At 51.8% G+C, this 12703-nt stretch overlaps 1 protein-coding gene across 2 annotated transcripts in view; it reads left to right on the forward strand.

Moving 5' to 3' along the window:
* Positions 1-12703, forward strand: part of LOC140726433 (NEDD4 family-interacting protein 1-like) — a 280526-nt gene that overhangs the window by 67454 nt on the left and 200369 nt on the right. Inside the window, exon 5 of one of the 2 annotated variants that reach the window (XR_012098634.1) lies at positions 1818-1938. The exons of the other annotated variant lie outside the window; for it this stretch is intronic. The gene's annotated coding sequence lies outside the window, so the exon portion shown is untranslated. The remainder of the gene's footprint in view (positions 1-1817; positions 1939-12703) is intronic. 2 annotated transcript variants of the gene reach the window in all.

The raw sequence follows: 12703 nt of genomic DNA on the forward strand, positions 1-12703 counted from the left end.
CATACCAGACCCAAGGGGGCAAGAGGAAGTACCTGCAGCAGTCCTGGACAGACTACGCGAGAGGCTCGGCAACCTGGCCCCCGTACCAACTTCACAGCATGGACAGACCCTGACCCATGTACCCAAAGACCTGCAGAACTGTAAGTTTGTGTTTGTACGAAGGGGCGGACACCGGGCACCACTACAGCGGCCGTACGAGGGGCTGTTCAAGGTGATCAACAACAACAGGTCCATGTATGTTCTGGACATTGGGGGGAAGAGGAGGTTTTCACGGTGGACCGACTCAAACCAGCCCATGTGGACTTGGCGCAGCCGGTCAAGGTTCAGGCACCGCGGTGCAGAGGCCGACCTCCCAAACAGAGTCTGATCCAGACTGTGGACATTGGGGGGTGTATTGCTGGTTCTGGGGGGGGGGGGGGTTATGTGGCGACCCACTTTCTGCACAGGCGAACCAGCTCACAAATAGCCAGCGCGCGGGGGGAGACTTTGGTAATGAACCTCTGACGTCATTTCCGCCCGGAGAGGGCGGGCGCTAGGGATTAAATGCCAGCGCCGCAAAGTTTGAATAAACTAGTCTCCAAATGACTTACCGACTGCATGTCGTTATTTCAGCGTTGTGTGTAGCACATAGCTACATATATATATTTTTGTCTAGTAATTTATAGTTTATTGTGTTGGCGCATGGCCAAGTGGTTAAGGCATTCGTCTAGTGATCTGAAGGTCCCTAGTTTGAGCCTTGGCTGAGGCTGCGTGTGTGTCCTTGAGCAAGGCATTTAACCACACGTTGCTCTGCGATGAGACTGGTGCCAAGCTGTATGGGTCCTAATACCCTTCCCTTGGACAACATCGGTGGCGTGGAGAGGGGAGACTTGCAGCTTGGGCAACTGCTGGTCTTCCATACAACCTTGCCCAGGCTTGCGCCCTGGAAACTTTCCAAGGTGCAAATTCGTGGTCTATCGAGACTAATGGAGGCCTATACACACACATAGTTTATTATTCTTACTATTAGGTATTGCACTGTACTGCTGACATGTAACACCAAATTTCATGACAACTACCAGTGATATTAAACCTGATTCTGAAAACTTACATTACTGTGGCTTCATTTATTTAATACCTCTGCATCCAATTTCTCCAAAGCCAGGAGCAGCAATATACATGTAATTCTAAAGTATCACCTTAACCCATTCATTTTTTAAGATGAAGTACACCCTAGTTTTGTCAGGTACTCATATTCTTGTTACCACTCATGTTCCAGAATCTATCTTCTAATGTTTATGCAGCTCAAGCACGCAGGAACGAGTACAGGGGTGTATATCTACTCAGTTAAACTAGCTTGCTTTTGAAGGCAGATGTTGTATCATATGAATAATTTTACCTTTACCTTTTGTCGTCTGCTGTCTTTGACTCTAATACTGCCTTTGTGCATACCGGTAGATTGACAGGTTGAAGAGTGTAGTTGCGCCAAAGGGAAGAAAGAAAAACCATCCTACGATGCAACAGGTCCTACAGTTACAGTAGTAAGAGAATCCTTCGCCTAGTACACATTCTTCCATCCATTAACATCTGTTATTGATATGATTTGCTGTGCCCTTAACAGAAGATCAAAGTCAAGGATTGTGATTTACCATGTGCTCAGGATAAATAGGTCTGAGTAACAATAGCTGATTGATGTTTCCCATATTGCTGCCTATCATTATCATTCTCTTCAAGTTTTCGGGAGTCCCCATATCTTCTTACCCATACTTGACTCATTTGATTGAAGAAACACCCACAGTTATTGATGAAGGCACTATCTTATGTTTTGATCAATCTAGATGATGTCTCTGCATGCTGCACATGTGGCAGCAAACAAAGCTTGATAAGATTTCCTGAAGGGATGAATGATTTGTATCTACGCATGATGAATAATTTTTGAACAAAATGGAATGAGAGCAGGTGAGTGCAGGAGAGAAGGGTAATTGAGCTACTGGCTTTAAGCATTTTAATGTTTATACATGTTCCACCAGCTTAATCATTTAAGCCAAGAAATCATCATGAGTTGTAGAAAATGTATTTCTTCCAATAAAAAGCTCATGAATATACAGCGATTAATTAAGCGTTGATCTTTCAAAGCTGAAAACTGTTAGGGGCCCTTGTTCCATTGCATCATATGGAGTCTATAGAGAAAAGGCAATCTGCAGCCCTAGCAGAAACAAATCAATTAGTAACCACATGAATTAGTAGGAAAGTATGCTTATAACATACAGCACAGAACAATACATAGTACACATACTAAAAGATCTCTACTATGCTTTGTTCTATATTTTAGTATTTATAGCAAAAAGAACAAGCGAATATTTATCCATACCTTGTTTATGCACCATATTAGATATGCATGCTAGAAAAGCAATTACTCAGTATAAAAAACATAAACAGCCTGGTTCAGACAAATAACATACACAAATGTTGATTAGCCACAAAGCCAGATAAAGAAACTGTGATGTTTATATTTTATAGACAATTAAGAATACAGAACGATCTGGAAAAACTACAAGCTACTTTTCTTCTTATCGCACAAGCTGTAATACTCATACGGCACTGTTCACGGCCCTGTCCCCACACACTCGGCTCACTGTCCTGTCCACACACACTCGGCTCACTGTCCTGTGAACAAACACTGCTCACTGTCCTGTCTCCACACACTCTACTCACAGTCCTGTCTCCACACACTCTGCTCACTGTCCTGTCTCCACACACTCTGCTCAGAGTCCTGTCCACACTCTCTGCTCAGAGCCCTGTCCACACACACTCTACTCACTGTCCTGTCCACACACTCGGCTCACTGTCCTGTCCACACACACTCGGCTCACTGTCCTGTGAACAAACACTGCTCACTGTCCTGTCTCCACACACTCTACTCACAGTCCTGTCTCCACACACTCTGCTCACTGTCCTGTCTCCACACACTCTGCTCAGAGTCCTGTCCACACTCTCTGCTCAGAGCCCTGTCCACACACACTCTACTCACTGTCCTGTCCACACAAACTCTACTCACTGTCCTGTCTCCAAACTCTGCTCACTGTCCTGTCCACACTCTACTCACTGTCCTGTCCACACTCTCTACTCACTGTCCTGTCCACACTCTCTACCCACTGTCCTGTCCATACACTCTGCTCACTGTCCTGTCCACACTCTCTACTCACTGTCCTGTCTCCACACACTCTGCTCACTGTCCTGTCCACACTCTCTACTCACTGTCCTGTCCACACTCTCTACTCACTGTCCTGTCTCCACACACTCTGCTCACTGTCCTGTCCACACTCTCTACTCACTGTCCTGTCCACACTCTCTACTCACTGTCCTGTCCACACTCTCTACTCACTGTCCTGTCCATACACTCTGCTCACTGTCCTGTCTCCACACACTCTGCTCACTGTCCTGTCTCCACACACTCTGCTCACTGTCCTGTCCACACACTCTGCTCACTGTCCTGTCTCCACACACTCTGCTCACTGTCCTGTCCACACTCTCTACTCACTGTCCTGTCTCCACACACTCTACTCACTGTCCTGTCTCCACACACTCTGCTCACTGTCCTGTCCACACACTCTGCTCACTGTCCTGTCTCCACACACTCTACTCACTGTCCTGTCCACACTCTCTGCTCACTGTCCTGTCCACACTCTCTACTCACTGTCCTGTCCACACACTCTCTACTCACTGTCCTGTCTCCACACACTCTACTCACTGTCCTGTCTCCACACACTCTCCACTCACTGTCCTGTCTCCACTCTCTACTCACTGTCCTGTCCACACTCTCTACTCACTGTCCTGTCCACACACTCTACTCACTGTCCTGTCCACACTCTCTACTCACTGTCCTGTCTCCACACACTCTGCTCACTGTCGTGTCCACACTCTCTGCTCACTGTCCTGTCCACACTCTCTACTCACTGTCCTGTCCACACACTCTGCTCACTGTCCTGTCCACACTCTCTACTCACTGTCCTGTCCACACTCTCTGCTCACTGTCCTGTCCACACTCTCTACTCACTGTCCTGTCCACACACTCTACTCACTGTCCTGTCCACACTCTCTGCTCACTGTCCTGTCCACACTCTCTACTCACTGTCCTGTCCACACACTCTCTACTCACTGTCCTGTCTCCACACACTCTACTCACTGTCCTGTCCACACTCTCTACTCACTGTCCTGTCTCCACACACTCTCTGCTCACTGTCCTGTCTCCACACTCTACTCACTGTCCTGTCCACACACTCTACTCACTGTCCTGTCTCCACACACTCTGCTCACTGTCCTGTCCACACTCTCTGCTCACTGTCCTGTCCACACTCTCTACTCACTGTCCTGTCCACAAACTCTGCTCACTGTCCTGTCTCCAAACTCTGCTCACTGTCCTGTCCACACACTCTACTCACTGTCCTGTCTCCAAACTCTGCTCACTGGCCTGTCCTCACACTCTGCTCACTGTCCTGTCCACACACTCTGCTCACTGTCCTGTCTCCACACACTCTCTGCTCACTGTCCTGTCTCCACACACTCTGCTCAGTGTCCTGTCCACACACTCTGCTCACTGTCCTGTCTCCAAACTCTGCTCACTGTCCTGTCCACACACTCTGCTCACAGTCCTGTCCACACTCTCTAATCACTGTCCTCTCTCCCCACTCTGCTCACTGTCCTGTCCACACACTCTGCTCACTGTCCTGTCCTCACACTCTGCTCACTGTCCTGTCTCCACACACTCTGCTCACTGTCCTGTCCTCACACTCTGCTCACTGTCCTGTCCACACACTCTGCTCACTGTCCTGTCTCCAAACTCTGCTCACTGTCCTGTCTCCACACACTCTGCTCACTGTCCTGTCCACACTCTCTAATCACTGTCCTCTCTCCCCACTCTGCTCACTGTCCTGTCTCCACACACTCTGCTCACAGTCCTGTCCACACTCTCTACGCACTGTCCTCTCTCCCCACTCTGCTCACTGTCCTGTCTCCACACACTCTGCTCACTGTCCTGTCTCCACACACTCTGCTCACTGTACTGTCCACACTCTCTACTCACTGTCCTGTCTCCACACACTCTGCTCACTGTCCTGTCCACACTCTCTACTCACTGTCCTGTCTCCACACACTCGGCTCACTGTCCTGTCCACACACACTCGGCTCACTGTCCTGTGAACAAACACTGCTCACTATCCTGTCTCCACACACTCTACTCACTGTCCTGTCCACACACACTCTGCTCACTGTCCTGTCTCCAAACTCTGCTCACTGTCCTGTCCACACACTCTACTCACTGTCCTGTCTCCAAACTCTGCTCACTGTCCTGTCCACACACTCTACTCACTGTCCCGTCCACACTCTCTACTCACTGCCCTGTCCAAACACACTCTGCTCACTGACCTGTCTCCAAACACTCTACACACTGTCCTGTCTCCACACACTCTGCTCAGAGTCCTGTCCACACTCTCTGCTCAGAGCCCTGTCCACACACACTCTACTCACTGTCCTGTCTACACACACTCTACTCACTGTCCTGTCCATACACTCTACTCAATGTCCTGTCTCCACACACTCTGCTCACTGTCCTGTCCACACTCTCTACTCACTGTACTGTCCACACACTCTACTCAATGTCCTGTCTCCACACACTCTCTACTCACTGTCCTGTCCACACTCTCTGCTCACTGTCCTGTCCACACACTCTGCTCACTGTCCTGTCCCCACACACTCTGCTCACTGTCCTGTCCACACTCTCTACTCACTGTCCTGTCTCCACACACTCGGCTCACTGTCCTGTCCCCACACACTCGGCTCACTGTCCTGTCCACACACACTCGGCTCACTGTCCTGTGAACAAACACTGCTCACTGTCCTGTCTCCACACACTCTACTCACTGTCCTGTCTCCACACACTCTGCTCACTGTCCTGTCTCCACACACTCTGCTCAGAGTCCTGTCCACACTCTCTGCTCACTGTCCTGTCCACACTCTCTGCTCACTGTCCTGGCCACACTCTCTACCCACTGTCCTGTCCACACACTCTGCTCACTGTCCTGTCTCCACACACTCTGCTCACTGTCCTGTCCACACACTCTGCTCACTGTGTGTCCACACACTCTGCTCACTGTCCTGTCTCCACACACTCTACTCACTGTCCTGTCCACACACTCGGCTCACTGTCCTGTGAACAAACACTGCTCACTGTCCTGTCTCCACACACTCTACTCACTGTCCTGTCCACACACTCTACTCACTGTCCTGTCTCCACACACTCTGCTCAGTGTCCTGTCCACACACTCTGCTCAGAGCCCTGTCCACACACACTCTACTCACTGTCCTGTCTCCACACACTCTACTCACTGTCCTGTCTCCACACACTCTACTCACTGTCCTGTCTCCAAATTCTGCTCACTGTCCTGTCCACACACACTCTGCTCACTGTCCTGTCTCCAAACTCTGCTCACTGTCCTGTCCACACACTCTACTCACTGTCCCGTCCACACTCTCTGCTCACTGCCCTGTCCAAACACATTCTGCTCACTGACCTGTCTCCAAACACTCTACACACTGTGCTGTCTCCACACACTCTGCTCAGAGTCCTGTCCACACTCTCTGCTCAGAGCCCTGTCCACACACACTCTACTCACTGTCCTGTCTACACACACTCTACTCACTGTCCTGTCCATACACTCTACTCAATGTCCTGTCTCCACACACTCTCTACTCACTGTCCTGTCCACACTCTCTGCTCACTGTCCTGTCCACACACTCTGCTCACTGTCCTGTCCCCACACACTCTGCTCACTGTCCTGTCCCCACACTCTCTGCTCACTGTCCTGTCCACACACTCTACTCACTGTCCTGTCCACACACTCTGCTCACTGTCCTGTCCACACTCTCTGCTCACTGTCCTGTCCACACACTCTGCTCACTTTCCTGTCCACACTCTCTACTCACTGTCCTGTCCACACTCTCTGCTCACTGTCCTGTCCACACTCTCTGCTCACTGTCCTGTCCATACACTCTACTCACTGTCCTGTCTCCACACACTCTGCTCACTGTCCAGTCCACACTCTCTACTCACTGTCCTGTCCACACTCTCTGCTCACTGTCCTGTCTCCACACACTCGGCTCACTGTCCTGTCCCCACACACTCTACTCACTGTCCTGTCTCCACACACTCTGCTCACTGTCCAGTCCACACTCTCTACTCACTGTCCTGTCCACACTCTCTGCTCACTGTCCTGTCTCCACACACTCGGCTCACTGTCCTGTCCCCACACACTCTGCTCACATTCCTGTCTCCTCACACTCTACTCACTGTCCTGTCCACACTCTCTGCTCACTGTCCTGTCTCCACACACTCTACTCACTGTCCTGTCTCCACACACTCTGCTCACTGTCCTGTCTCCACACACTCTGCTCAGAGTCCTGTCCACACTCTCTGCTCAGAGCCCTGTCCACACACACTCTACTCACTGTCCTGTCCACACACAATCTACTCACTGTCCTGTCTCCAAACTCTGCTCACTGTCCTGTCCATACACTCTGCTCACTGTCCTGTCCACACACTCTACTCACTGTCCTGTCCACACTCTCTACTCACAGTCCTGTCTCCACACAGTCTGCTCACTGTCCTGTCCACACTCTCTACCCACTGTCCCGTCCACACTCTCTGCTCACTGCCCTGTCCAAACACATTCTGCTCACTGACCTGTCTCCAAACACTCTACACACTGTGCTGTCTCCACACACTCTGCTCAGAGTCCTGTCCACACTCTCTGCTCAGAGCCCTGTCCACACACACTCTACTCACTGTCCTGTCTACACACACTCTACTCACTGTCCTGTCCATACACTCTACTCAATGTCCTGTCTCCACACACTCTCTACTCACTGTCCTGTCCACACTCTCTGCTCACTGTCCTGTCCACACACTCTGCTCACTGTCCTGTCCCCACACACTCTGCTCACTGTCCTGTCCCCACACTCTCTGCTCACTGTCCTGTCCACACACTCTACTCACTGTCCTGTCCACACACTCTGCTCACTGTCCTGTCCACACTCTCTGCTCACTGTCCTGTCCACACACTCTGCTCACTTTCCTGTCCACACTCTCTACTCACTGTCCTGTCCACACTCTCTGCTCACTGTCCTGTCCACACTCTCTGCTCACTGTCCTGTCCATACACTCTACTCACTGTCCTGTCTCCACACACTCTGCTCACTGTCCAGTCCACACTCTCTACTCACTGTCCTGTCCACACTCTCTGCTCACTGTCCTGTCTCCACACACTCGGCTCACTGTCCTGTCCCCACACACTCTACTCACTGTCCTGTCTCCACACACTCTGCTCACTGTCCAGTCCACACTCTCTACTCACTGTCCTGTCCACACTCTCTGCTCACTGTCCTGTCTCCACACACTCGGCTCACTGTCCTGTCCCCACACACTCTGCTCACATTCCTGTCTCCTCACACTCTACTCACTGTCCTGTCCACACTCTCTGCTCACTGTCCTGTCTCCACACACTCTACTCACTGTCCTGTCTCCACACACTCTGCTCACTGTCCTGTCTCCACACACTCTGCTCAGAGTCCTGTCCACACTCTCTGCTCAGAGCCCTGTCCACACACACTCTACTCAATGTCCTGTCCACACACAATCTACTCACTGTCCTGTCTCCAAACTCTGCTCACTGTCCTGTCGATACACTCTGCTCACTGTCCTGTCCACACACTCTACTCACTGTCCTGTCCACACTCTCTACTCACTGTCCTGTCTCCACACAGTCTGCTCACTGTCCTGTCCACACTCTCTACCCACTGTCCTGTCCACACACTCTACTCACTGTCCTGTCTCCAAGCTCTGCTCACTGTCCTGTCCACACTCTCTGCTCACTGTCCTGTCCACACTCTCTACTCACTGTCCTGTCCACACACTCTGCTCACTGTCCTGTCCACACACTCTCCACTCACTGTCCTGTCTCCAAGCTCTGCTGACTGTCCTGTCCACACTCTATGCTCACTGTCCTGTCCACACTCTCCACTCACTGTCCTGTCCACACTCTCCACTCACTGTCCTGTCTCCAAGCTCTGCTCACTGTCCTGTCCACACTCTCTGGTCACTGTCCTGTCCACACACACACTGCTCACTGTCCTGTCTCCACACTCTCTGCTCACTGTCCTGTCCACACTCTCTGCTCACTGTCCTGTCCACACTCTCTACTCACTGTCCTGTCCACACACTCTGCTCACTGTCCTGTCCACACACTCTGCTCACTTTCCTGTCCACACTCTCTACTCACTGTCCTGTCCACACACTCTGCTCACTGTCCTGTCCACTCTCTGCTCACTGTCCTGTCCACACTCTCCACTCACTGTCCTGTCTCCAAGCTCTGCTCACTGTCCTGTCCACACTCTCTGGTCACTGTCCTGTCCACACTCTCTACTCACTGTCCTGTCCACACACTCTACTCACTGTCCTGTCCACACACACTCTGCTCACTATCCTGTCTCCAAACTGTGCTCACTGTCCTGTCCACACTCTCCACTCACTGTCCTGTCTCCACACACTCTGCTCACTGTCCTGTCCACACTCTCTGGTCACTGTCCTGTCCACACACTCAGCTCAGAGCCCTGTCCACACACACTCTACTCACTGTCCTGTCCACACACACTCTGCTCACTGTCCTGTCTCCAAACTCTGCTCACTGTCCTGTCCACACACTCTGCTCACTGACCTGTCTCCAAACACTCTACACACTGTCCTGTCTCCACACACTCTGCTCAGAGTCCTGTCCACACTCTCTGCTCAGAGCCCTGTCCACACACACTCTACTCACTGTCCTGTCTACACACACTCTACTCACTGTCCTGTCCACACACTCTACTCAATGTCCTGTGTCCACACACTCTGCTCACTGTCCTGTCCACACTCTCTACTCACTGTACTGTCCACACACTCTACTCAATGTCCTGTGTCCACACACTCTGCTCACTGTCCTGTCCACACTCTCTGCTCACTGTACTGTCCACACACTCTACTCAATGTCCTGTCTCCACACACTCTCTACTCACTGTCCTGTCCACACACTCTACTCACTGTCCTGTCCACACTCTCTGCTCACTGTCCTGTCCACACTCTCTGCTCACTGTCCTGTCCACACACTCTGCTCACTGTCCTGTCCACACTCTCTGCTCACTGTCCTGTCTCCACACACTCTGCTCACTGTCCTGTCCCCACACTCTCTGCTCACTGCCCTTTCTCCACACACTCTGCTCACTGTCCTGTCCACACTCTCTACTCACTGTCCTGTCCACACTCTCTGCTCACTGTCCTGTCCACACACTCTGCTCACTGTCCTGTCCACACTCTCTGCTCACTGTCCTGTCCACCCACTCTGCTCACTTTCCTGTCCACACTCTCTACTCACTGTCCTGTCCACACTCTCTACTCACTGTCCTGTCTCCACACACTCTGCTCACTGTCCTGTCCACACACTCTCCACTCACTGTCCTGTCTCCAAGCTCTGCTCACTGTCCTGTCCACACTCTCTGCTCACTGTCCTGTCCACACTCTCTACTCACTGTCCTGTCCACACACTCTACTCACTGTCCTGTCCACACTCTCTACTCACTGTCCTGTCCACACTCTCTGCTCACTGTCCTGTCTCCACACACTCTGCTCACTGTCCTGTCCACACTCTCTGCTCACTGTCCTGTCCACACACTCTGCTCACTGTCCTGTCCCCACACACTCTGCTCACTGTCCTGTCCCCACACTCTCTGCTCACTGTCCTGTCCACACTCTCTACTCACTGTCCTGTCCACACTCTCTACTCACTGTCCTGTCCACACACTCTGCTCACTGTCCTGTCCACACTCTCTGCTCACTGTCCTGTCCACACACTCTGCTCACTTTCCTGTCCACACTCTCTACTCACTGTCCTGTCCACACTCTCTACTCACTGTCCTGTCTCCACACACTCTGCTCACTGTCCTGTCCACACACTCTCCACTCACTGTCCTGTCTCCAAGCTCTGCTCACTGTCCTGTCCACACTCTCTGCTCACTGTCCTGTCCACACACTCTACTCACTGTCCTGTCCACACTCTCTACTCACTGTCCTGTCCACACTCTCTGCTCACTGTCCTGTCTCCACACACTCGGCTCACTGTCCTGTCCACACACACTCTGCTCACTGTCCTGTCTCCACACACTCTACTCACTGTCCTGTCCACTCTCTACTCACTGTCCTGTCCACACTCTCTACTCACTGTCCTGTCCACACTCTCTGCTCACTGTCCTGTCTCCACACACTCGGCTCACTGTCCTGTCTCCACACACTCTACTCACTGTCCTGTCTCCACACACTCTGCTCAGAGTCCTGTCCACACTCTCTGCTCAGAGCCCTGTCCACACACACTCTACTCACTGTCCTGTCCACACACAATCTACTCACTGTCCTGTCCACACACACTCTACTCACTGTCCTGTCTCCAAACTCTACTCACTGTCCTGTCCATACTCTCTACTCACTGTCCTGTCTCCACACACTCGGCTCACTGTCCTGTCCACACACACTCGGCTCACTGTCCTGTGAACAAACACTGCTCACTGTCCTGTCTCCACATACTCTACTCACTGTCCTGTCTCCACACACTCTGCTCAGAGTCCTGTCCACACTCTCTGCTCAGAGCCCTGTCCACACACACTCTACTCACTGTCCTGTCCACACACACTCTACTCACTGTCCTGTCCACACTCTCTACTCACTGTCCTGTCTCCACACACTCTGCTCACTGTCCTGTCCACACTCTCTACCCACTGTCCTGTCCACACTCTCTACTCACTGTCCTGTCTCCACACTCTCTACTCACTGTCCTGTCTCCACACACTCTACTCACTGTCCTGTCTCCACACTCTCTACTCACTGTCCTGTCCACACTCTCTGCTCACTGTCCTGTCCACACTCTCTACTCACTGTCCTGTCTCCACACTCTCTACTCACTGTCCTGTCCCCACTCTCTACTCACTGTCCTGTCTCCACACACTCTACTCACTGTCCTGTCCACACTCTCTGCTCACTGTCCTGTCCACACTCTCTGCTCACTGTCCTGTCTCCCCACACTCTGCTCACTGTCCTGTCCACACTCTCTGCTCACTGTCCTGTCTCCACACTCTCTGCTCACTGTCCTGTCCACTCTCTGCTCACTGTCCTGTCCACACTCTCTGCTCACTGTCCTGCCTCCACACACTCTACTCACTGTCCTGTCCACACTCTACTCACTGTCCTGTCCACACTCTCTACTCACTGTCCTGTCCACACACTCTCTACTCACTGTCCTGTCTCCACACACTCTACTCACTGTCCTGTCTCCACACACTCTACTCACTGTCCTGTCCACACTCTCTACTCACTGTCCTGTCTCCACACACTCTCCACTCACTGTCCTGTCTCCACTCTCTACTCACTGTCCTGTCCACACTCTCTACTCACTGTCCTGTCCACACACTCTACTCACTGTCCTGTCCACACTCTCTACTCACTGTCCTGTCTCCACACACTCTGCTCACTGTCCTGTCTCCACACACTCTACTCACTGTCCTGTCCACACTCTACTCACTGTCCTGTCCACACTCTACTCACTGTCCTGTCCACACTCTCTACTCACTGTCCTGTCCACACACTCTCTAC

This window comes from Hemitrygon akajei, chromosome 4 (genome assembly GCF_048418815.1).
Source record: "Hemitrygon akajei chromosome 4, sHemAka1.3, whole genome shotgun sequence".
In the NCBI taxonomy this organism is placed as follows: Eukaryota; Metazoa; Chordata; class Chondrichthyes; order Myliobatiformes; family Dasyatidae; genus Hemitrygon; species Hemitrygon akajei.